The sequence below is a fragment of the Ambystoma mexicanum genome, chromosome 12, assembly GCF_040938575.1.
Source record: "Ambystoma mexicanum isolate Mex_15411 chromosome 12, UKY_AmexF1_1, whole genome shotgun sequence".
In the NCBI taxonomy this organism is placed as follows: domain Eukaryota; kingdom Metazoa; phylum Chordata; class Amphibia; order Caudata; family Ambystomatidae; genus Ambystoma; species Ambystoma mexicanum.
This window is the reverse complement of record NC_090936.1, coordinates 416248522-416273938: the sequence shown is the minus strand read 5'-3', so window position 1 is coordinate 416273938 and position 25417 is coordinate 416248522. Positions and strand designations below refer to the sequence as shown.

The following is a 25417-nucleotide window of genomic DNA, read 5'->3' as shown; positions in this document are numbered from 1 at the left end:
CCTGTAGTTGGCGTCCCCGATGCTCTGCCTCGTCCCGCAGGCTCCGCTTCGCTCCCTCGTTGGTGCCTGCCTCTTGTTGCTGAGCTCCACTTCCTCTTTGACGGGTTACCCACTCCACATCCGCCTTCCCCGATAGCCTGGTCCGTGCCGCGGCCGCCTCTTCTGGCGCCTTCTCCCGCAGGCTACACTCCTTCCTCTACGGTACCCGCGCTTCCTTCAACACACGAAATCCTCAGCAACCGAACAAACTCCAGAACAAAACAAAATCCTCTTCCAGATGACAGGCGGGCGGGGCGACCTTCTGCTGAGGCTGGATGCTGCCTGCAGTAAGGAGCCCGCCCGTTATAAAGGGGTAGCGCCTCTCCTTTCCATTGTTGCCCTTCTCAGGCTTTTTCCCTTTTCGCTGCGCTTTTGGCCGGCGCCTCCCCTTCGTCCCCAAAGGGGGATTACAAGACGAGGACACTGCCCGGGTTATCGGGGGTGCCTCCTCCATTTTATTTGGGCTGTTCGTCGTCACTGGCATATCTGAGCGGGATAGAAATGCACACACAATGCCGTCATTTGGTTTGTACGCCAATGGTCGTGTTGGCAAAAATACATTTTCTGTTCTGTCCTTTGATGTGCAGGTTACACACACATTACTGTCACTGAGCTATGCTACTGACTGGTACCTCACATCCAACAAATTGAGGGGCTGAGAAAAAGTGCTGGACACGTCTCAGAGTTTAGTTTCTAGTAGCTTTTCCCAGACACCAACTAGGTTTATCGAACGAGGCTTGCGGACCGATTAAGAGCAAGAAAGACTGCTATTTGGTTTTCAATTTGTTTTTTTATGAAGGAAACATGACTAGTCAAAAGGCCAAATGGCCGGTTGCAGAGCAAAGCCACAATCTTACTTGTTGTCTCCACTAATGCTAGTGACCCCCGCCCTACATAGTCATCCCCGTGGAAAACAAAAACAGGAAAAATCCTTAGGCACATCCTGCACTTTAAACACGTTTTCTTTCTTCTTCAAATAGGCATAAAACTCCAGTTACCATTTTAAAGTGCTGATGATTTCAAGCCCAGATTTTCTACTGAAACATTTACAACCTCTGCATTTGGAAGCACAACCCAAATATCAGTCTATTCATTTAGAAATACATGCGCATGGTTTTGCCATAGCTCTGCACTATCTGAAACAAAATGGAGCGTTTCTGGAAAGGAGGAAAACAAACCAAAAAAATTAACCCTACCTGTATCGCCAGGCTGCATAGATCAAAAAGTACAACATTTGGGTTTTGCACTTACGTTTGGTCAAATTCCAGGTCAACATTGCCTCGCTAAATTGCCCGTAACTATTGCGTTTTGTGTGATCGAAGCCTTTATGAGGTATTAATGCACAGAATGGGGACACTTGACAGCTCCGTTAAATTGCGTCTCTGCATGTGTACATTATATTAAGAATATATTAAAGTGCTTTCTGATTTTCCATTTTCTTGCTGCACACAGCACTGTGTGGGAAAGCAAGTTGATCAGTCCACGATGTATATGAGGGGTGGGGGGCTACTGACGCCCAGTGCCGTGGGGGCCATGGAGAGGCAGTCGGCCCCCTACACGTGCGTGATGTGGATCACCAAAGCAATCCCCGACCAGTACAATGGGCTCAGACATGCCATAAAATAAATCAGGTGTTTTCACCCACCCTGGTGACACAAATGGGTGACAGTTATGTTTTCAGGCTGTGCCCTTAGGGACACCGCAGCGTCAAAGAACACTCAGGTAAGTGAGCTGCTCAAAGCAAGTTGTTTGACCTGACCAATCTGCCCCTTCACTCCTATATCATTATACGTTTATACGAAATTGGTATATTATTGTGTCCTTTGAAACAGGATATACATGAAATGTACTCATTAAACACATTTATACTAATTAGGTCTAACAAAACATGGTATCAAGTCATAGAGTTGCGGACTGGTCTCAAGTGCGTGACCCTCGGCAAATCAGTTTATCATCTGCGCCTTATTTCACAAGGTATTGAAAATAAACTACATAATACCTGTTGTTGCAGGCTAACTATGTTTGAAATACTAAATGTCTGCCCTACATGTTTTTTTGTGGGGGGGACATGGAGGGGGGGGCGAGATTTGGTGAGGGAGGGGTTGGGTTCAGTTTCAGTTATGTCACGCTGCAGAAGGGGAGGCCAATTTTTAGGTGCTATTCGACATTTCCACCTTGGTAGCACGCAATTCTTAATCTCCCTTTTGTTGCAGAAATGGGAATCACCCTATTCCGTGGGGTGCCTGGGGGGAGGGAGGATCATGGGGCATAGGTTTTGCTTAGGGGGGGGGTCTAATAAAGAACAGTACACCTCAAAAACATATTCTTTTTCCATGTGTTTAAAAACATTGGGGGTTGAAAATGCCTCCCACCCTGCCAACATTTACTTTTGGCCCACTATAGGCAGCAGGTAAGGTACATTCGGCCCTTCTGCAAAATCATTTGTGCACCCCTGCTCTAGGCCTACCACAAACAACATAAAGAACACCAGGAGAATGACTCCCTTCTCCTTGTTCATCAATATCCATCTTGGGTATTCTGTTTAAAAGTCTTAACTAAGAGTTCATGTTGCACAAAGATACTCCCTCCTCCTGGTCCAATTGTAAATATCTTTGATATCTTTGGCAACCTTTGACCTAGTATCTGAATCATCCAAAACTATTTTGGGAGGCCAGAAGAATTACCCCCTTCTCCTGGTTCACTTGACTCTTAATGACAGACTCTTGATGACAATATTTCTTAACAGTTCTTGTAAAGCTTTGTACCTCTCTCCAGACTTTCTCCAGAGTTGATTTAAGTGTTCTGATTCAATTTGTTTACTGTAAAAGCAAGTATTGTTGTGAGGGAGACTACACCAGAGTCCTTGGTTATTTTTGCCAGAATCACAGAGACGAGGGAGATTGCTCCAGAGGCTGTGTTAGGCTTTGCACCAGTTACTGAGATGATGGAGATCACTAACGAGGCATTGATCAGCTTTGCAACAATTACTGAGGCAAGGGAGATCACTCCTGGTGATTATTCCATTTTGCTTTCTCTTAACACAAGTACTGCAATGAGGGAGATCACTCCCAAGTTTTAGTCAATTTTGGTTACTTTAAAAACCATTACTGAGATGAGGGAGACCCCTCTCGAAGCTTTCTTCTCTTTGATTGGTTTTACCACAATTACTGAGATGAGGGAGATCACTCCGGCTGTCTCGACTAGGTTAGCAGGAATTACTAAAATGAGGGTGATCACTCCCAATGTTTTCATTAGCTTAGCAAGAATTACTGAGATGAGGGAAATCACTGATGCTTTGGTCAGCTTTACAACAATTACTAAAACGAGGAAAAATCACTACCAATTCTTTGGTCAGTTTTATAACAATTACTGAGATGAAGGAGATCACTCCCAATGCATTTCTTATTCCCCCCCCCCAAGTTCCTACATGATGGATCCCATTACCTCTTTCTCCCTGGGAACAAGTTGTCGGCTCTTCCTGGGACATTGGGGCCTCTCTTTTGCTTTGGCCATTCGCCCTCCACTCTTTCCTCACTTCTCTCTTCCCACTTCGGTTCTGCAGGGCCTCCGGTTCACCGCTATCAGCGTTGTTAAGGGACCAACAGTTCCACCTCACTCATCTCATGCCACCATTAGCCGAATGCCCTCTTCTGCATTGGTCGGTTCCTGAGGCTTCCTCCGACCTTCCAGCCGCATCCTCTTGACCGAGGACTTGCTTCTTCATCTCACGTCTTAGTTGCCAGGTTTAACTTCCCGGGCTGGTGTGTCTTCACAGTAGTTTCTCTCTGGTTTCCGTGGTTCCCTTTCAGGCATTCCCTCATCTATTCTTATGGTTGGTAGCTGGGTCCTCCCTAACGCAATGTCAAAGTCCCTTGTCTGTATCAATGATGCACTCTTCAGATCTGCTCGGGCCGCCTCTTCTCAGTACTTTGGAAGTTACATGAATGTAGTTTGCATAACTCTTGTAATCTTCTTCTTGACAGTATTTCCATAAGACAATTAATTAGGTTTTATAGGAAGAGTGTCACAATAACCTACAGTTGTATCATTAGTGGCTCTTCTTCCAGACCTTAAGGATTTCAGGGACTCAAAGGTAAGAGGGTTAGGGAGTTCCACCATGGAACAGGAGTCACCATACCCATGAGGGAAGTCCCTCGCCGTGTGGGCCCTCCTGTTTGTTACCAACCGTAGAGTCAATATCTGGTAACAGCCTCACCTCCCTAGCCTCACCGGGAAGGGCTCCCCCGTGGGGAGAAGTGATGTGATCCCATGATTCATCACAGAAGAGAAATTAACATATGAGTTTAAAGGTAAAGGGTGAGAAAGCCTGGTATAAACTTCTATAATGTGGGATGTGAGATAAGTCTACCAAGTGAACAGGATAAAGAAAGAGAGAGTTATAGAGAGGGGAATTATCAAATTGGATCAAGTGCAGCCCAAGCTAGGAAAGCCTGGGTTAAAAGACTGTGAAAGATCTACAAATGTAGATAAGACTGGGGAAAAGTATCTCACAGAGAATTATCACAATTATATCAGCAAGGAGACGATAAGACTTGAGAATTGTGGACAAGCTACAAGAGTTTATCAAGGAGATACCCAGAGTCTATTCCAGAAGATTGTATTAGGAAACCTATGAAATGAAAGAAAGACTTATAAAACACCAGAAGATAAAAGACAACCGGGGGAAGAAAGACATTCTCTTGGCCTCATTTGAGTTGGTTATAATAGTGGTAGGGTCAGGTAGAGTAAGGTTTGGACTGAGGACATTTTACTTTGGGACTTACTGATGACCGACGAACACCTTTAGTTCCTTTAGATAGAAAGGGAAATCCCCCTAGCAGTAGGGAAGATAGGCCATATTAATTTAATTTCATTCAAAAAAGTCGGAACGTCCTTAACGTGTACGACTCCTTCTTCTGGCCCGCCACACTTTTCTTGCTCATTACACCCAGTCAATCACATGCCCCATTCATCAGGTGATGACATGCGCTCCCTTTCCATAACGCAGCAAAATTGACTTGTCCTAGAAATGGTTATCAACAAATGTCATAGGAATCATCTATTCTCCCACAGAAGAAGCTGAATCATCATTTATTGTCTCCTCGCGGTGAGGCGTGTCATGAATCTTTCTGTCTGGCCTCAGCCTGTGCTCTGCCACACTGCAGGGCCTTCTGTTCATGATCATCCATGTACGCAGCACCATTTTCACTCACTTCATCTTGACACGCTACAGCGCCGACTCGTCACTGTTTTGTCCACTTTCTTTGGTCCACTCTCAGCATTGGTCCAGTCTCCCTTAGGCACCTTGTTGCTATTGTGCATGGGTCTCCTTTTCCTTTGCTGACAAGACTCTGCTGTATGTTCCACATGGCTCTCCTTCTACTCTGCCTCATTCCCATTGTGTTGATGAGGGGGGAGACAAACTGGATTCCATCAGTTTATTGGGGAGGCTCCATACCGACCTCCACCATTGTTCCCCAGCAGCCACCACTCCCTGATCATTCATCATTCATTCTACATTCTCCCTTCCACATGCATACACCACACTACATGCATTTTGGTATTGTTTATTTATGAAGTGACTATACACAAAGCAAGTGTTTCAAAGCGTTGTTTGATGAACGTGCAAATAGGGAGTGGCTTATGTGCAACTTGCTTACTCCACCGTCTCTGCTCCCCCTGGGCCTGAGTGGAGAACATCACATGATTCATGCTAGGGGCTCAGGGAAAGACCTCATTTCAGGTATTCCGAGGTCTCACCCATGCATAAGGGCATGGTGTCTATCAGTTCTCTGCGTATGCTGGGCACTGGTCTGTTATCAGGAAATGCCATGCACTTTCCGGGTAGCCGTAGGCTTATTATCTGGATACAAAGGGAGGGGAACTCCTCTATTCCAACCTTCCTGTAAAGGCACGCAAAGGGGGTTGGGGGAGTCGCAAGAGATTGTGTCTGCTTTTTTTAGGAGCATGCTCAACAGAAAGGGTTTGTTACTTTCCGCCCAATGATGATGCGCTGTGATGCAACATGGTGTTACATGTTCAGTTACTTGGTGTCAACCTCCCCAAGAGCACCGCAATCATGATCTCCTCCAAGTACTCATCCACTGAAAAAGCAGACAAGGGAAGGCTTCTCACGTTCTTCCTCTTCTGTCTTCACCCACATCGCTTTGCAGCAGGAAGAAAACCAAGAAGTTCAAACACTCTTCTGTACTAGACGGGGGCTAAATTGCAACCGCCTATTAAAGCACTTTCACAAAACTCTTGTCACAAAAAAAAAGAAAAAGGTTTTCAGAAGAAAGCTTTCTTCTACTTCTTCCTGCAGCAAGACTGATGGGAGAGGGGGAATGTGATCCAAAGGGAAATCCCCAACTAAGGAGGAACTTGCTAAACTCCTTTCTTGTGTGGCAGACAGTATGGGTTTTAAGGGGCCTGCCAATCAAGGTCCCTCATATGAACCTAAGATATGCCAATGTGAACAATTGCCTCACTAAAAACAAGACACTAGGAGATTTGAAGGAGCCTGAGAAGGTCTCAATCCCCCATCTTACATCGAAATGTAGAAGCTGGACATTTTGCGTTCCGATGACATGTAGTCACCCAGTCCTCCTATTTTCACAGAGGATCCACACACTTACAGGGCTAGTTGATGGTGACCTTTGTGACATTCGGGTGGGGTGGACTGGCCTATAGGGAACTCTGCGGATTTCCTAGTAGGCCTCTGTACCCTGGACCTCTTTTGTGTGTTAACCAATTTTATTTCCACATTTTCTCATAGGAAAAGGATTGGGCTTGTTGAAAATGTAGAATATGGGGCTACTTTTAAAATTATTTCCTGGGCTTATTTTGGTTACTAATCCGCCCCTGCATTGGCGCCTATTTGTGATGGGATAACTTTGCTGACTTTTGTAGACGTACCGCTTCCCTTGCAACCAGTTTGTTTCAGGATGTAAAATCTACACATAATACAGGTCGATGTTGTCCTCTAAACATCTGTGCTTCCATCATGTAAGCTAGTTGTTGGTTACAGAAAATCCTATTTCTACGTAGCTCCTTTATTTTCTTAAATGGGCAGTCAAATCTTGTGGATAAGAAAGGGGGCACTTCCCCTGTCTTACAGAAGGCAATCATGCAATTCAGACAAAAGCAAACATGCGTGTTTTGATTTAGTGAGAAAGTAAGTGGCATAATTACAATCCAAAGAGGGCAGCACAACATCATTACCCCTACAAATAAACACATGCAGAGGAGGCGGGGGCTCGAACACCTTCTGCTGTTGCCAGCTCAACAGAGGTGTATCAGCCACTTTTACTCCCTAAAAATAAGCAAATACTCTAAAAAAAAAATAGGCAATAAAAATACTCCCTATAAAAAAAGGGAATCGAACACGTAGGACCTTGTGCGCCCGCTTTCACCCACACAGCTCCATGGATATGTTTGGGCCAGTAGTGCAGATTATACCACAGGAAATAACTACCATAAGTACTGCCTGATTGGAAGAAGTAAAAGTCTTTTTGATGTGTGTTAATAACTAGTGCAGAGGAATAATTATTACAAAAACATTTCCATTTTGCAATTAAAACACTTTTAACCACTTATAAAAAAATACACCCATCAGGAATTGGACTTATATTTTTACTTCCTAAAAAATCATTTTACTCCCAACTTTAAAAAACAGGGAGTTACTCCCACTTCAGAATCTTATCTGGAGTACTGAGTAGATCAGCAGTGGCCCCACTCTATACCACCTCCTTTAAAACTGTGTTCAGCCCCAACAAAATGTTAGCTCCACCCCCGTCTTGCACCATCTGAATGTTAAATACAAAGTATTGCTGCTTGGAAAGACAAAAGATAAACTTTGCTCTCTCTTGATGTGAACTCCTTGAATGGCTCAGGCCAGCTGCCCCTTATGACTCAAAGTTTGAAAGGGTGGGCGCTTATGTACTTGCTTTCAGTTCCAGATACAGAAGCGTCCTGTGCCCACCGCAGACTCCAGTAGCATCATTCTGAAGCTGGGTCAGGCTTCAGCTCTGTTCCCAGGAGCTCATCATCAGTTTTCCAATGTTTTTTGATAAAATGCTGGCCTTCCTGCTCCTGTTCAGCACTTGCATTATTTTATCTGAATCAGCTTTATGTGTCAAGTTGAGCGCTGCAATGCATAGAAGGACAATTCTCTCTTATGCACCACTCGCATGTTAAACCTTTTGCAGTGGGCTGATGGGGGCGATTACCAGAAGTGAATATATTATTTTAAATATAGGTTTCATTAAAGCAGAAATGCACAGCCTTTGCCTGCAGTCAGGGACGTCATTTGGGGATCACTAGGGGTAAAGAAAAGGAATTCACTCTTTTTTGTTAACTTTTTTTTTAACGCAAGCTCCTTGATTTTGGTTACACTGTTAAAAGTACTGCATATACACGGTTTATAGTGATAATTTCGACAACAAAAATGTCGACAGTCAAAATTTCGAAAAAAAAATGTCGGAAAAAAAAATGTCGACTTTTTTTTTCAATGCATTTTTTTTTAATGGGGGGTTCCCCCCAATCCCCCTTTTTTAATTTTTTTTTAATTTTTCCCTTTTTTTAACTCCCGAACCCCTAAAATAAATATATAATTAAAAAAAACGAAAGTCGACATTTTTTTTTTCGAAATTTTTTTGTCGACATTTTTTTTTCGAAATTATGACTGCCCACCGTTTTACATATAGGGCCCACATTGAATCTGGAAAATGACATTTCTCAAATGTGTGATCGTGGACAAATCATGCCTCCCTCTGTGCCTCAGTCCTTATATCTGGCTGAAACGAGAGCACATGGAAACATGGGTGTTAGATGCATCTGAAGGTCGTGTGCCATCACTTTCCGTGATGTTATGTTATTGGACATTTGTATAGTGACTTTTACCATTGGTATGATTCCAAAGTGCTGTGGGTCGAACGCTCTTGGGGACCGCAGTCCGGGTCAGTGGAGAGAGTACTGTAATAAAACGTGCTTGGGTGCACTCGGTATGTCTGCAGCCAGTGTGGAATAAGTGGTGTGTAGCTGCATGCTAGGTGCAGTGGTTGTGTGAGATCAGTAGAATGTGTGCAGCAAGACCAATGGACTTGGGTATCTACATTCTTGTGGTGCTAGAATTTGTGATTGAGACTATGTGTGCAGCTAGGTCAAATTCGAGGGGTATAGCTGCGTTCTAAAGACTGTTGAGATGAACACAGAGGTCTAGAAGTATGTGTGCATCTAGGCCGAATTAAGGCGAGTGGTGTAGCTGCATTCTATTGTTGTTGGTGACGAGGAAAGAGCTAGCATAATGTTGTTGAGTGTCTACATGCTTTCCTGGGGGGCCCAGTTCCTGTTGAGCTTCCAGTGCCTGTCGAGGGGTGGTATCTCCCTTTGGGTTCGGGTTGCTAGGCTAAAGTCCTCCCTCTGTCTTGGTGGGTCAAATCGCTTTGGCGAAGACTGACAGGCAGATCGGTCACAACTCATGTTGTTCCTATATAGGTGCTAGAGATGGCCTCTGTCAGTAGTTCAGCTAAATGGAATCCTGATAGGTCGTTCTACTAAAACATTCCCAGATAGTTGGGATTAGTAAAGAATAAGTGCTAGAACGTCCCTTGGCATATAGCTCTGCTCAGTGATTTCCAGATGTGTAGGGTTAGCAAGCAAGGGCATTTCCTAGACTGATAGCTTAGTGCATATTTACTGGGCAATGATCAAGTTCATGGGTTGGTAGTTCTGCTAGATAGATTCCCGGTAGCTAGGTCTGCTAAATACATTCCCAGATAAGTGTGATTAGCAAAATAAGTGCTAGACGGCCCCTCCGTATCTAGTACTGCTCTTCGATTACCAGATGAGTAGGATTAGCAAGCATGTGCATTTCTTGGTCTGATAGCTTAGTGCATAATTGCATGGTGTTGATCAAGCTCATGAGTGCTATTAGTGCTTAGGTTACGAGTTTAGAACAATCAGTCCAGATATTGGAGATAGATATCTCTAGGCCTCAGAACGTACAGTATTCCTGGCGGAAGAGGGCAATGATTCAATTCCATCATGTACATGGGTGCTACTACGATTCAGGTTTCAAGTCTGGAGCAAAGGCTCCAGATATTGGGGTAGATATCATCTGGCCTCAGAGTCTATGAAAAAGGTCTGTATTGAGCGGGATACCACGCCATTTGTTGGCCGAGCGTTCACAGCATTCCCTTACGTGTTTTTAGGCAAAGATCCAGGTTTTGAGTACCTTCCAGAAAACCATGTAGTCTTCGCTGTGTGTAATACAGAGAGGCAGACTCTGATCCTTGTTGAATTGGAGGTGGGGATTGTTATAGCAGGTGAGGGTGTGTGAGAGGATGATCCTAGACAGGGGGGGCTCATGTAAAGGTTAAAGAGAAGGGTAAAGAGGCAGGCGCTTTGGAGTACTCCAGTGTTTACTGGGTGTGCAGAGGAGAGAAAAGTGGGGAGATGGGTGATTTGCTGTCTATTAGTGAGGAATGAGGCGATCCAGGTGAGTGCTGAATCTCATATTCCTAGGGAGTGCAGCCTGTCAAGGTGGATCATGTGGTCAATGGTGTCAAACGCTGTAGAAAGGTCAAGAAGAATATGTGCTGCTCATCCCTTTGAATCTACTGTCATGTTGAGCTTGTCCCAGATAGAGATCAGCGTGGTTCCTGTTCCGTGGCATAGTTGGAAACCGAATTGCGCGGGGCCTAGGAGATTGTTAAATTCCACAAAATCATTGAGCTGTAAGCATACAGTGCTGTCCATGAGTTTTGCCAGGAATCGGTGTTGGAGATGGGTCTGTAGTTCATTAGGAGGAGAGGGTTGAGGGATGCTTTTTTAAGAAGAGGTTTGACATGCGCAGGTTTGAAGGATTCTGGGAAGTTGACAGAGGTAAGGGAGTCGTTAAGAATGGACCTTGCAAATTCTCCTGCACAGGTGGAGGTGAAGATTTCTTTGATGAGACAGGGAGACAAGGGCCGAAGGGGGGAGCCAGAGGGTCGGCTGACGAATAGTTGTTTCACAAGCTCCTTGTTCGAGATAGGGTTGAAAGAGCAGAAAGAAGGGTTCTCGGGGGTCAGAGGGGCGGTTGGATCTAGTAGAGCCAGGTGGATAGGATAGAGAGTTTGGCGTCGAGTGTAGCTGTCCAGTATAGGGCTATTTTGTGGAAGTGTTCAGACAGGGAGTTGCAGAGCCTTTGCGAGAAAGCAGTTGGGGCTGCGTTGCAGAGCGGGTTCGTACAGGTTCGGGAATTCTGTGATGATTCTGTGGAACTCTTCGCTGCTGCTACGGCAGTTCAGAATTATTTTATTATAATAGGCTGTTTTGGCCTTTTGGATCCCTGAATTGTAATTTCTGTGGTGGTTGGCGAGTACCGATTTGCTTTACAGGGTTCTGGAAGCTCGCCATTTGCGCTCAAGGGAGCGGTTATGGGATTTTAGAGTCTTCAGATGGGGGTGAACCATTTGCTGCTAGGTCTTTTGTGTAATGGAGCGGACTTGGAAGGGGTTAGGGGAACGAGAGAGTCATATAGCCAGGAGTTGAAGAGTACTGTGGTTATGTGAAACCACATCCATTTTAAGTTAGCCTAAGCCCTCCATTTTGTCCACAGACAGACTCCATTTTGGGTTGCCTATTTTCTCTGCTTAAAAGAACTATGTTCGACACATAAGAATGCTGAAAACCACCTTGTTGCATAAATGCTTGGTCTTACAAATTGGCACCCGGGACGTGGGGCCCTTTCGAGGATGATCCATTGTTTTGAGGGCAGAGTTAACGGACATTGGGACCAGTGAGTACCGGGATCCCTGCTAAACTGAGGCTGGGTTTCTTGCAGCTTCTACTCGTGATCCGCGTCTGCCTCTTCACCCAGTGATCATCCTGGCGAGGGTCCCAAACCATAGCTGCGACAGTGTTTTCGCTCTTTTGAAGACCACCAGCCACGGAGTTCGTTTGATGGGGGATTGCTTTTGATTGGAATTAGATGAGTTTGTTTCAAAATGGTTGCACACGAAAATAATGTGCAAAATATTTGCCAGGTGAGAGACCGTTTTTGAGTTAAGAAATGCCTGGTTTTAGTAAGATGCCCACTTGTTCGGCAGCACTTTGCTGAAATTGAAAACAACTCACTGCTTTAGAATATGGTCAGCCTGCCCCACCTGAGGGTTCCGCCGCCTATGAAATGTATATTAAATATGGTTTAGGAGCAATAGTTTTTAACAGTAATCGGCAATGCCAGACCAGCCATGTAACAAATTTGCAGTGGCCACAAGATGCTTTGTTTGAACGGACAAGAATACAGCATTTGGAGTCAGTATTATTAAATAAAAAAATGCTAGGACTGCGCTTTTCAAGTGGTGCGGATTGGTGCAAAGAAGCCACCCAATGCCTCAAAGTTGAGAAAAATAAGCTTGTAGGCATATTACCTAAGCAGAAAAGGTCTTAGCACATGTCCAGCAGAACAGGAAGAGCCTATTAGGGCCATGGACAGGAACTTCCAGCTAGATGTACATAAAATATACCCGTCAAAGGACTTGCTTACGTCTGATAAGTTAATAGACAAACTACTAAGTGAGAGACAAGCACCTCCTACAGCAGCTCCACCCCCTCCCTATGTTCTGCCACTGCTTCCACCAGCCCAATCACAGCCACTAGCTCCCAACACAAGCCCTGACTCCTGGGCCGCATCCCCTCCCACACCAGAATCACCTAAAACCTTGCCACCAACATCTCCTGCCACTTCCAACACTCCTCTACTGGAATACCACCATTCCCTCAGTAACCAGAGAGCTGTGACTCCTAGTGCAGTACCCACTGACCAAAGAATAGCATTGAAAAAAATGTGCAGAAACATATATACGGCAGGGCGAAGAAGCAGCAGCATCCAGCTCTCTAAGTGATCATGAAAGCATCCCTGAACAGAAAGTGCTGCTAGAAGAAATGGGATAATACCTGGTCCAGATTTGGGCCGATCTTACCGACACTGTGGCCCCACAGAATTTGCAGGATTTGAATGATCTGGCCTGTACCAGAGATACACCACTAAAAATACACAAACGCACTTTGAAATTATTTTCCTTTAAATGACAACTGGACCAGCTACACCAATCCAAGCTAGATCGAAACGCTGCTCCCACACTAACTGCATCCTATGTCCAAAAAAGCACTTTAATCATACACATTATAGATACCGAGGAAATGCGCATCATCACTAGGGATGCTCTCAGGTGGATTTCATATCTCTCTCTCTCCCATATAGCGATCCATTACACTTTTGTCCAATATTCCTCATCAATTCAGAAAAAAGTGTTACAGATAATAGTGGACTAGTTGCAGGACAAATGTCTTAAAAGGAAATTATGTTGCTCAGGAGATATTATAAATATAAACACACCTTTGCAGAAAACATTCCACCCACTTCATTAGCTTTTGATTTGGCTGTACTTTTAAATAACATACTCGATAACCCGACCTTACAGTTACCAATGAGGGAAGTACCCCCTAGTCACATACCAGATAAAGAGGTACCAGGAGCGAATGCGGACGATCCTGCAGTTATTACTGAGGAGAGTTATCTCGAGCAATTCGTATTCGTCCCTTTCTCCTGGCCAGAGATAGATTCCCTTAAACAATCCATCCCCGATATTAGGAAGAATCCTACAGTCTTCTATATAGAAGTGCAATCAACTTTGCTTTCTTCAATATTTAACTTAAAAGACAGAGAATTATTTATTTTCGGTTGTTTTACCTCCCGATTTATGGAAACAGATCAGAAACATAGGTGATATTGAAGGACTGGGTGGTACATGGGCCGATCTCATGAACACAGACATGGAAAGTAAGGCGGGAGAGAGTCCATCGTGGACGATACTTGCACTACCTAATTGCATTCTTACCAAACTTAAAATATTGGTACCCCAGAAAAAGATTAACTGGGACAAATTAGCTGCCTGCATGCAAGGGAAATCTTTAATAGATTTAAGTTGATATTTTCTGATTACAGTGGACAGGATTTGAGTACTGAACCAGGGGAAAGACTGTTGATAAATTTGTGTGCACACTTTTGCCTGACATTCAGTGTCAGATCACAGCGTCGGAAAGTGCATGGCAAACCAAAGCCCTGTCTGAAATTTTACATACTGCTCAGTGTTATGAGAACAGGGTAAATAATGAGAAGGAGAGGGTAGAAAAGAAAAAGGTGGACCTAAAGGCTAGAGTGCTCTTGCAACAAGTAACTAGGGGACCCAGAGAAGGGTTTGCCCAGCACTTAGGACAGTTTAACCTGCACACGGGAATTGTGACTATAAACCAGTGTGCCTATTGTAAACAAGAAGGCTGTTGGAGGGCACAGTGCCTGATCCTCCAGCAGAACGTGAATGGAATATCAGGTAGAAAGCCAAGAGCATCTAGCAATGGCACGCATACATCTGACGATATATTATTTCACGAGGACAGCCCGAAGCAGGATCTGGGACCTACTCCTATCTCCGTAGACCAGAAGGGACCCTACGTAAAAATTAAAGTTGGGGATAGGGCGACCACCTTTCTAGTAGAAACAGAAGCTCAGAAATGCTCCATTGATAACTTAACGGTTCCAAATCCCACTGTCAGGGCAACAAAATGTATCAGTGGGGTTTTCTGGTACTCCAGTTATAAGCCCGGTCCCTCAACCTGTGCCCATTTCTCTAGGAGCTTGACTGACTCGTGTCCCTTTCTGTTAACCACCAACTGTGGTGAAAATCTGCTGGGACTGAACTTATTGAAGAATTTACATGCAGTAATTTATTGCTATCCTAGTGGAGTTTACTTAACAATTCCCCCCCCCCAGCGGAAGTACACCTCCCAATGTATGGCTTTGCCTTTGCCCAGTGAGCTGCACCAAGTACCTACACATCTGTGGGCAATCAATGACAATGATGTTGGAATTTTAGATGTTGAACCAGTGCACACTGTTTTAAAGGCCGGTGCCACATTGCCTCATATTCCTCCAATATAAAGTTTCGGTTGAAGAAGAGCAAGCACTTAAAACTATTGTCTCTGACCTTGTACATCAGGAAGGGTGAAAATGCATTACCCTACTGTTTCGTAATTCACTTAAGAGTTATTAATAAAGTTGTTTCGCCCCAGTTTCCCATTGTTCCTGACATCACTACCATTCTAATGATTATCCCTGCCCAGGCTGCTCATTTTTCGGTTATCGATCTGAAAAACGCATTCTTTAGCATACCCATACACCCAAATAGCAGGTATTTGTTTGCCTTTACTCCTGGGGGACATTCATTTACTTTCAGCAGGATACCACAGGGGTAAACAGAAAGCCCTAGCATTTACAGTAGGGGTCTCAAGAAACAACTAGATACACTAGAATTACCTTTGTCTTGTATGCAAATACAATACATAGATGATTTTCTTATCGCTGCAAATTCAGAACGCACTTGTCGGGAGGGTACTATATTGTTGTTAAAACATTTAGCTGACAACGGATATAAGGCATCTTTGAAAAAGTTCCAGTACTGTCAACAGAAGATCGCCTACTTAGGTTACCTCCGGTCAAAGGAGGGTGGGCACCTTGCACCTGAAAGGGTACAAACTATCCCTGACATGGCGGTACCAAACACTCAGAAAGAGGTTAGGGCTTTTATAGGAATGGCATCTTCTTGCAGGCAATAGATTCAAATGTTTCCTTAATTATCAAGCGAGTATTACAATTGACACAGAAAGACACAGTTTTGCCTTTATCTTGGGATGATATGTGCCAAGAAGCATTTGCTAGCCTAAGGGCAACTTTATGTTCTGCTCCAGTATTGCGCACACCAAATTATACCTAGGAGTTTGTGTTGTTTGTGCATGAGAAGGATGGATATGGATGTGCTTTGGCAGTGTTAACACAGAAACATGGAGGAAAGAATAGACCATGTGGTTATTTTTCCTCTACGTTGGACCCTGTTGCATGCGCTTTGCCGAAATGTCTCAAGGCCGTGGCTGGCGCCGCCGCCGCCGCTTCTGTAAAGCAAAGTGAAGGCATGGTTTTGGGTCACTCCTTAACCATAATGGTACCTCACTCGGTACATGTACTACTGAATATAGTGCAAACTCAGCATCTCACATCTGCTCGGCTCATGAGATACAGGCTCATTCTATTTGCACCCCACATACAAATTAAGAGAAGCAATTCTTTAAATCCGGCCGAACTTTTACCTCCTCTAGACGAGGACAGTACCAATGACACCAATCATGATTGTATCTACATCACCGAGCAAGACACAAAAGGAAGAATTGATTTAATTGACACACCCTTGCCATCCCCGGATTGGGAAATATATTTTGAGGGCTGTTGTTTTAAACTTCCGGACGGTACTTCTATTGCTGCCTATGCAATCACCACCTTGGTCAAAGCTGTTGAAAGTAGAATTCCCCACAAGTCTGCCCACGGAGCAGAAATAATCGCTGTAACTCGAGCTTGTGAGATATCTCCCATTGTCCACTGCTTGTTATGCATCCTTCAGGGCCATGTTTTTTTGTAGATGGAATGACAGTAGCACATGTACCTTTGATGGGACCAACATAAATAAATTTGATCAGCAGGTGCTACTACCTTTGGGATGCTCTGTTTACACAAACAGGAGCACTACCAACACGGTCTCTACCAAACGCTCCCACTGGAATTCTAGACCATACCAATCAATTATATTGTTTCAAATGTTGCCAGCAGGGAATAGGGAAGCAACTCCTCCAGCAAACACAAATAACAATAATCCTATCACAGTACCATTTTGTCTACATAAGGAAGGTTCTAGTTACATGGGTGCATATGACAAATGTATGAATACTGCAGTTTTGGTGAACAAAACAAGGCCCTTGTAGATTAGGGGATCAATTTACTTTGTGGGAAGCAAGCATATCCATGGTTACCCAAAGATTGGAAAGGAACATGTTACTTACGGATACTGTTACCAGGGGTTTACTTGACATCAACTTTAGAAATATTAAAACACTGTTCTAGGAGGGAGATCGATGACTATACAACTGGCCAAATATTAGGATATTGTCAAAAGCAATAGTTCCCTTTTGGGGCCCGGTGATAAACTCCCGAGACATTAGAAGGTTGGCCCGAGTGTTAGAAAGAACAATTGATGAGACGACGGATATACTATTCAATGTGACATTAGAACAGAGAGCTATTAGGCTGGTTGCACTTCAAAATAGGATGGTACTAGACACCATGTTGGTAATTGTAATTGTATATTTATAACGTGCTTAATACCCAGAGGTTTCTAAGTGTGGACCCGGGGATCGAACCTGTGTGGCTCCAGGTCACCTTGCTTCCACGGCGAGCGCGTTACCCCTGAGCTATCCTCCCGCCCACTGTGTTTCAGGATATTAAGAGGTTACACACATTGGGGTCCGAAATTCACATTAACAAAGGTAGTTTATTTACTTATCATTTACTTTTTAGGCACTTATACAATAAGAAAATGTTTCAAAGCGCCCACAGGGCAAGGGAGGGAGCAGGGGTGGGGGGGCTGGGAAATACATTAATACATTAAAACACCAGCAAATAAGAAAAGTGGGGGTTGGGGGTTGAACCTACTATGCCTTGTGAGTATTCAGAACGTTCAAGTGCAGCAAGGAAGAAGGGACCGGGTCAGTGCTGTGGGGGTCTGAGCTCATGGGTGAGTCACAGATGAAGTGCTGGGAATGTTGAGTGCTACACAGCCTGGAGCCACGAGGTGTGTAAGTGTGAGACAAATGGCAGTTGGTGTAGGTGAAAGCGCAGATGGACACGAGCTGGGCCGATTGGGTGAGGGAGGTCAGGGCCCCGAGGATGCATAAGGGCCCAGGACACCGAAACACAGCAACTGTTAGATTAGCAGGGGAAAGAAGAAGGGAAGGAGGAGGTGAAGAGGAGAGTTTTAAGGGGCCCTCTGTTTATCAAAACGCTATACGCACAGAGAGTTAGAGCCAGTGGAGCATAGTGGTCTAGAGGGGGAGTATTTAGTAAGGTAAAGTTGAACATAGTGTGGTCCCTGGGCCCAGGCCACCTTGTGGATGATGCAGGGGGATTTTGATGTAATCCGTGCTCCAACCACCGGAAGCCGGTGAACAGATTTTAGTACAGGAGAGATGCGGTTCCTGGGCTTAAGGCCAAGGATAAGTCTTGCTGCCCTATTCTGGATAAGCTGGAGGGGTCACAAAGTGGAAGATGGTAGATTCAGCAGGATGCTATTGCAATAGTCAAGCCTAGAGAGAACCAGGGCTTTGCTCACATTGAGCCTCTGGGGGAAAATGAGAAAGGGGAGAATTCATTTGAGAAGGAAGAGCTGAAAGTGGGACTTCTTGGCAGTGTCCTGAGTGTGAGGGAGGAAGGAGAGGGAGGAGTCGAAGACGACACCAAGGTTTCTGGCTTCAGAAGAGGACGCAGGGGGAGAGCCCAAAGAGGAAGGCCAGAGTGAACTGAAGAAGGAGGAAGCAGTGGTCCCAATGGGAAGGATCTCAGTTTTACAGGCTTTGAGGCAGAGATCATTAGCGGTGCACCAGGACTGTATGGCAGGTAAGCAGTCAGGGATGATGGAGGGAGTAAGCGGGTCGGCAGGGAGTTTGAAAAAGAGCTAAGTGTCGCCTGCATAACACTGGAAGTTGGAAGAGAAGGAGGAGATGAGGCTTACAAGCAGAACAAGGTTGATATTAAAAAGCCAGCGGGATAGGATCGAACCCTGGTGGACACCACAGGTGGAGAGGGAAATAGGAGAGGAGAAGGTGCCCAGGATGACTTGGGAAGAGCGGTCATTAAGGAAGGATGTCAGCCAGTCCAGTGCCGTTCCGAGATACCAAGGGTATCATGGAGCCTTTGTATGAGGATGGAATGGTTGACTGTGTCAAAGGCAGAGGAGAGATCGAGAAGGATGAGGACAGCAGGGGAGTTGTAGTGAACAGATGAGAGCAGTTCTTCACGGGTATTTAGAAGAGCAGTTTCCATGCCTCTGGGTTCTCGGAATCCAGATTAATGGTTGTGGAGACCGCCGACAAGTTCAGTGTGCGAGTTTTGTTGGGGCAAAACTAAGTTCCCCAGCAGTTTCCCCAGGAAGGGGGTGATGGAAATAGGGTGGTATTTGCCTGGGCAGGTAGGATTTTATGAGGGTTTTTACAGGAGTTGGCACACAAAGGAGTGTTTAAGGGAGGAGGGGAAAAATCCTTTGAGGAATGAGTGATTGCAGAAATCAGTGAGAGCCGGGGCAAGAGAGCCAATGTAATCCTTGATGGCGCTGGATGAGCACAGGGAAACATGCTTAGAGGAGGCCTTCATGGAGCGGACAACTCTGGTAACTTCTTCAAGTGTGATAGGGGTGAAGGAGGAGATTGGCACGTGGGCTTGGAAACTGTTTACAGCCTGGGGTTGGAAAATATTCTCTCCACTTTCAATATTTGTTGGGTTTTTTTTATTCTGCTGCTGCTGCATACAGTGTCTATACGTTTTGGGGTTCATGCTATGTAATAGTTGTTGTAGGGCTCTGGAAAAACTGCAGCCTGAACTCTGCCCCCCTGTAAGTGTGACTACTGCACTCATTATGCAGGACATGGAGATACAGAAATGTATGGAAATTCATATACATGACTCTGACGACATTTGAACAAAATAGTTTAGTTTATACTAAAAGGAAGGTTTGTGAAACTGCATCCATTTTAAGTTAGCCTAAAACCTCTGTTTCGTCCACAGACATACACAATTTTTGGTCTCCTATTTCCTCTGCTTAAAAGAAGTATGTTCGTGGCATAAGCATGCTGAAAACCATGTTGTTGCTCGTAAATGCTTAGCTCATTGTTTGTTGAGCCTTGGACCTTGAACAGCCAGGTCCAAGTGAGATAGGAGATAATATATGCCTTCCCCGTCTCTCACAGCTAATTGCGTGGGTCTCAAAATATATGTGCCAATGATTAACAACGCAGGAGATGTTCTGTGCATATCAGGAATGGGGTATCCTAAATAAACTACAGATGCATAGTGACCTTTGGTCGGACAAACATCGATTAGTTGAGTGGAAACGTGTTCTGACGCTGGGAACAGCCTGAACCCTGGGAATGTTAAAGTATGCAAATACGATACTGATGAGAAATGTATGTTTATGGATGTTTTCACAGAAAATTCTATCCATTGCAAGAAACCATAAACTATCTGAGAAATGACAACCTCAGCAAGTCAATGGGCCTCATTATAAGTATGCCAGTCCGGTAACAACGGTGCGGGTAAGCTACAGGCATCGTTGTTACAGGACCGGCATACTCCGAGTTTAGCGAGCGGGTGCCTTTCAGCCAGGTCTGACCTGGTGAGTGGAACGGCACCCGCTCGCAGACCTTGACGGATGCACCGGCACCATTCATTAATGGTGCCGGTGCATCCGTCCTCCCTATTTCCACCGAGTCCAATGGGACTCGAATGGGAATGGGGGAGTAATTTTTTCTGGTGCCCGGCAATGGGAAATTACCCGGACTGCTGGGGCTATAGTGCCCCGGTAAGTCCCCATTGCTGGGCGCTTGGAAAGAAATTACTCTGGCGGCAGCCGTGCCGTTTTTACCGGCACGGCTGTCGCCGGAGTCATAATGAGGTCCGATATGTATAAAAGGCAAAGAGATCTTGTTGTAAATCGCTCACTTCACTGTGACTGTACTTTGTTGTAGATGAACCTGGGTCCGCTTGAAGCGAATAAACTTTTGTTTATTATTTAACCTGTGTCTGTTGGTCTTGTCTTATATTATTTGCAGTTACCAGTTTTTGGACTCGTAGGTAAGGGTCTGACTGGGGTCGGGAGTGAGGGGGTGCCTAGCAGCACCTCTGCCGCACTTGGGGAGGGGGTGGTCATATCAGAGGTCAAGGGGCATGTGATGTAACTTCCGCTCCCCTGGCATTTTGGCAAAATGATGTCCCTGGCCTGATGGCTGACTCTGACACCACTGTCCTGTTGATCTGGAGACACCCATATCAGCATGTGTAACCTGGAAGCCCCCAGGTCGCTCACTGTCCTGCTGTGTGACCACAGCACAGTTGCTAGGCTGGGAGCCACTGGCAACTGGTGTCCAGCTGTGAGCTCGCAGCAATCCAGTGATCCCTGCTACTGCCTGGGTGATCCCTGCGGTGTGACCACAGCACTATTTGTATGTACTGGGTGCCCCCAGCAATGATCGGCTGGCCTGTGTGACCACAGGCTCATCCCACAACATTGCTACAGTGTTTCTCTTCGTTCTTTAGCTACAAAAAGAATGCACGCGTCAAACTCAAGTATGTAGCCTCCCATTTCCTGCTGGTGGGAAACGGGGCTGGTGGATAGCTTACCGCAAATCTAACTTCCGCGTAACTGGGACTTAAACTCACAGACCTCTCTCATTTGCATGGCTTCCAGGCGCACTGGCAGAACGTAAGGAAAAGGGGTGGCTTTAGTAGGAGAGGGGGACATGCAAGCTGGCTTTGCTGGGGTGTTGGCATGTGTAGTTCGGGAATACCCGGGTCTGGGTCCAAATCTACCACTGACGACGGAAAGGACAAACAAACAAAAATGGAGGAGGCAGCATGGTAACCGCTGCAGGGTCCTCCTCTAACCTTTTCCCCTCCCCCTGGGGAAGGGGAGGGTTCGGGGGCAGAACGGCGCCAAAAGCTGCCCGAAGCCCGCGAAAGGGCAAACAAAGGAAAGGGGCGGGGTAAGCCCCTTTATAACGAGCAGGGTCCTACAGCAGGATGCATCCAGCACCTGCAGTAGGACCCTGCATACCCGCCGTAAGGAAGGATTTTGTTTTCCACCCACCCCACGAAAGGAAAGATAAGGGGGTAACACCTGGACGTCGCTGTCACAGGACGGTCAGGCTGGTATAAGGCGGTGTTTGGGCGACCAAGCACAAAAGATAGACTCCGGATGAGCCAGAAGGAAACCGGAATGGGTCTTCGCTCTTCCGGACCAGCGCCTCTTGGGAGCTTAATGGCAGGGGCGGCTGGTGGTAACAACAAAGGCTCAGCTTCCCCCAAAAAAGAAACAGCGCTCTCCCAACCCACGGACACCTGCATGGGCAAGATAGGCTCAGGCACAAAGGGTTGGGAGAGTTGGGCCTACTATGGAAACTATACAAAGGTATAGGGGGAAGCATGTGAGGTCGGGCACGGAGCAAGCGCCACACTTACAGACTGGAGTTCACGAAATGTGTACAATGATTATTTTTGCTGTGTAAATAAAACTGCGGCCAAGTTTGCCATTTGAAACTACTGTCTCATGCCAATTCATTGCTTGTAAGTAACAAGGCACAGCGAAGGAATGAGCTAAGATTACTAATTGGCGATGGGTGCAAATGGACAAATGCAGGGGTTATGTCTCTGGGTGGCTTTGTTGCAAATGTTAACTTTTTGCGTATGATATATGGCCCATAGTCGCACACCGCTACATTATACATTCGGGAGATGCTTGTTGAGTGGTGGTCGGCACTCCAACCCCCATGTGGAGCCGGCGTGAGGGGCGCGCGCAGTGCGCGGCATAAATACGCATCCACACTGCTTGATGACTCGCCTGCGAGTGCCCCTCCGATTTCTGAGGCACGCCGCTGCGTTGACGTCATTCGGCTAACCATGCCATCCCAGGCCACACGCTGTACACTACATCGCTCCCAGCAACATGTGTGATTGCTGTTCCAAAAGGTTAAGGCACTGGGCGTGCAATAATGTCCGCACTTCCTAGCCGTCACTCACCCTCCCTTGGTGACAGCATCATGTAACGTGCCAGTGTAATGCTTCTGTGCAGGTTGATGTGTGTGGGAATACTCTTCTGATACTATCATATTTATGTGTGCGACAGTACAAGCAAAGGAACACCAACATGGTAACTCTTCAGTAGCAACACAATGCTATTCAAAATACCCAAGTACCTCCAGTATCAACAGAACATTAAGCATTCCACACATCATACATATCCTAAAAAAAATACTTTAAAATGCTTAATAAATACAAGGTTGCCTTTTAGGAAAGGACTGTGCCTCTAGAGACTAGAGTACACAGTAAACAAACAGGAAATCCGCTAAAAAATAGACCCGGGGCTTCCTCTCACATTCATTCCGACATTGCCTTTTACATGCGTGTAAACGGCTATAAAACAGACCCCGGCATAAGAGCGGTCCTCCTGTGGTGGGTGTGGCCCCAGGAGGATTCAGGTGACAGCCTGCCAACTGCACCCGCCCACTTCATGTGGGGCAAGGACCACCAACAATAACGGGAACGAACTACAAGTCCCGCCATGCAAAATATTGATTGTTTAGAAGCGACAGAAAGATAAAGACGTGACATAGCCAGGGAAAGGGGAACTGTTAAATAAATCACAATGCTTTTAGACCAGAGTAACTCTTGAACAGTTTATTTTAAGTATTGTCGCGGGATAACCTTTAAATACACCTAACGCAACTAAACTTGGAAAAGTATAGCGCCTACAGATGTTACATGCGCCAAGTGCACGCCACATTCGAGTGACGCTCTTCTGCAAAAGGGGGCAGCTCCACTGTATATGTCCACTAGTGACTGGAATGCGCTATGGGGGTTGGGGAGGCTCAAGTTGCCAAGAGCCGATGGCCTTTCCGTTTACAAACTTTTAAGCGTCCAGCTCACTCCTCTTCCTAGAACAGCCCCTCCCCCAGCCTCCCAGCCCAGTCTCTCACTTCCAGGCTCGGCTCTCGAAGAGGGGTAGAGGGGTGTTACTGATGCGGACCACGGGGTTTCTAAATGACGCCGTCAGTAGAGGACACGGACAGGACGCATTGGCTATCAATATTCCTAGAGAGGTGGGGTGCGGGGCTTACGCATGTGGCATGTCCGTGTCCTCACACACAGAAACACAACAGCAAAAAGTGGTAGCCCAAGTCGTTACAAATATGGAAATCTATTTTTAACGCAGTGACAGAGAATGGGACTGTGCGTAGTGTGTATAGGAACACACAATGTGGCTGAGCATGGGTATTTGCATACCAAGGCGATGACAACCGAGTTGGGGTGGGGGGCGGATAACGGGGCTATAGACCCGGGTTTTTGGATTGTAGCATCAGGCAGACGCTCAGGGGCTACGACCAAAAGACTAGCTGAGCCCCGAGTCCCGACATTAGCTTAGCCCCAGATCTTTTCCAGACCCTGATCAAAACCATAAATTCACTCACACACATACTAAAATGCTAACTCTATAATAGCATTAATTACGGGCTTTAGCCAAAAATACTTATGAATACACGTTTACGAACAATCAAGGATCCAGTGTCACCCTTCAATTCTCATTAAACATGATTTGCGCCATAAATGATTTCAGAATGGCATGTCGGAAGAGTGCTTGTTTCCAGCACCCTTGAGGCAGGCCATCCGCAGAACGCTACCCGCCCTGACTGCCCTGGAGGCAGAACACCAGCATAGCTCCTGTGGCTCATGCACGGGTGTACTACTGCCGGTGCCACGGGGGCACCCTGGAGCCTGCTGATAGCAGACAGGCACTCGTACGTGAAGAAGTAAAGTACTTACCTCAGGTTGACTCTTGAAGCCTCATGGTCTCCATCCGGTGCCCAGGTCCTGCAAGCACCGCATGGCAGTCTGGCCGAAGCAGCAGCTCCCTCCTCCCAGTCTCCTCCCCGAGAGGACAGTGGCGCCAGACTGTTCTGCTGGCAAAATCTGACGTTACACTGACAACTCCGCCTGCACTCCGGTCCCAGATTTAACTATTAACATCTTGCAACAGGGGCAGCTGGCAGACCGCACTGCTGCTGCGCATCCGCTCAGCGGGCGAAGTTGACACCAGATCCCAGCTTCTGTCTGTGCTCTCCAAGGCCCGCGACTAACTGCAAAGCGATGGCATGCTTGCTAGCGGACTTCTTAGTCCAAAAGTTTCCGTGTCGCAAGATATTCTGCACCCAGATGTGTTTATTTATTTATTTAGTCATTGGACATTTGTATTGCGCCTATACAAAAGTGTTTCCGGGCGCCACAAGACAAGAAGGGGGGGGGGAGGGACATGGGAATCAATAAAGTAGAACAACGAAAAGGGTTATCTTGGCCATGTGACAATCCTAACGTGCAAGTGATTGACAAGGTGGTAAGTGCAAGGGGGCAGGGAGTAGAGGGAGAAGTGCAGGAGTGGGTTGGTTGCCCCCAGAGAAGGGGAGCGGGCAAGTGCTGGGTGGGCCAAGGTGGCAAATGCCAGGGGGAAGGGGGGGGGAGTGCAGTAGACAGCGAGGACCAAGTTGGGCTAGTTTGGGAAAGGGAGCCAAAGGGCAAATGCTGGCAAATGATGCTTGGGGGACTGGTAGGGGGTGATCTTGCCCCTGTATGACTCTGAAGGGACCAGGCCCTAGTCTCAGAGTTAGCACAGGAGGGGGAGAGAGAAGGAAGAGG

At 46.1% G+C, this 25417-nt stretch overlaps 1 protein-coding gene across 1 annotated transcript in view; it reads right to left on the bottom strand.

Annotated features, from left to right (window-relative positions):
* The window catches only part of LOC138513586 (uncharacterized), a 378986-nt gene extending 354339 nt beyond the window's left edge, over nucleotides 1-24647 (bottom strand). The window contains exon 1 of the mRNA XM_069628563.1: nucleotides 24551-24647. The gene's annotated coding sequence lies outside the window, so the exon portion shown is untranslated. The remainder of the gene's footprint in view (nucleotides 1-24550) is intronic.
* Nucleotides 24648-25417: the final 770 nt, after the last annotated feature.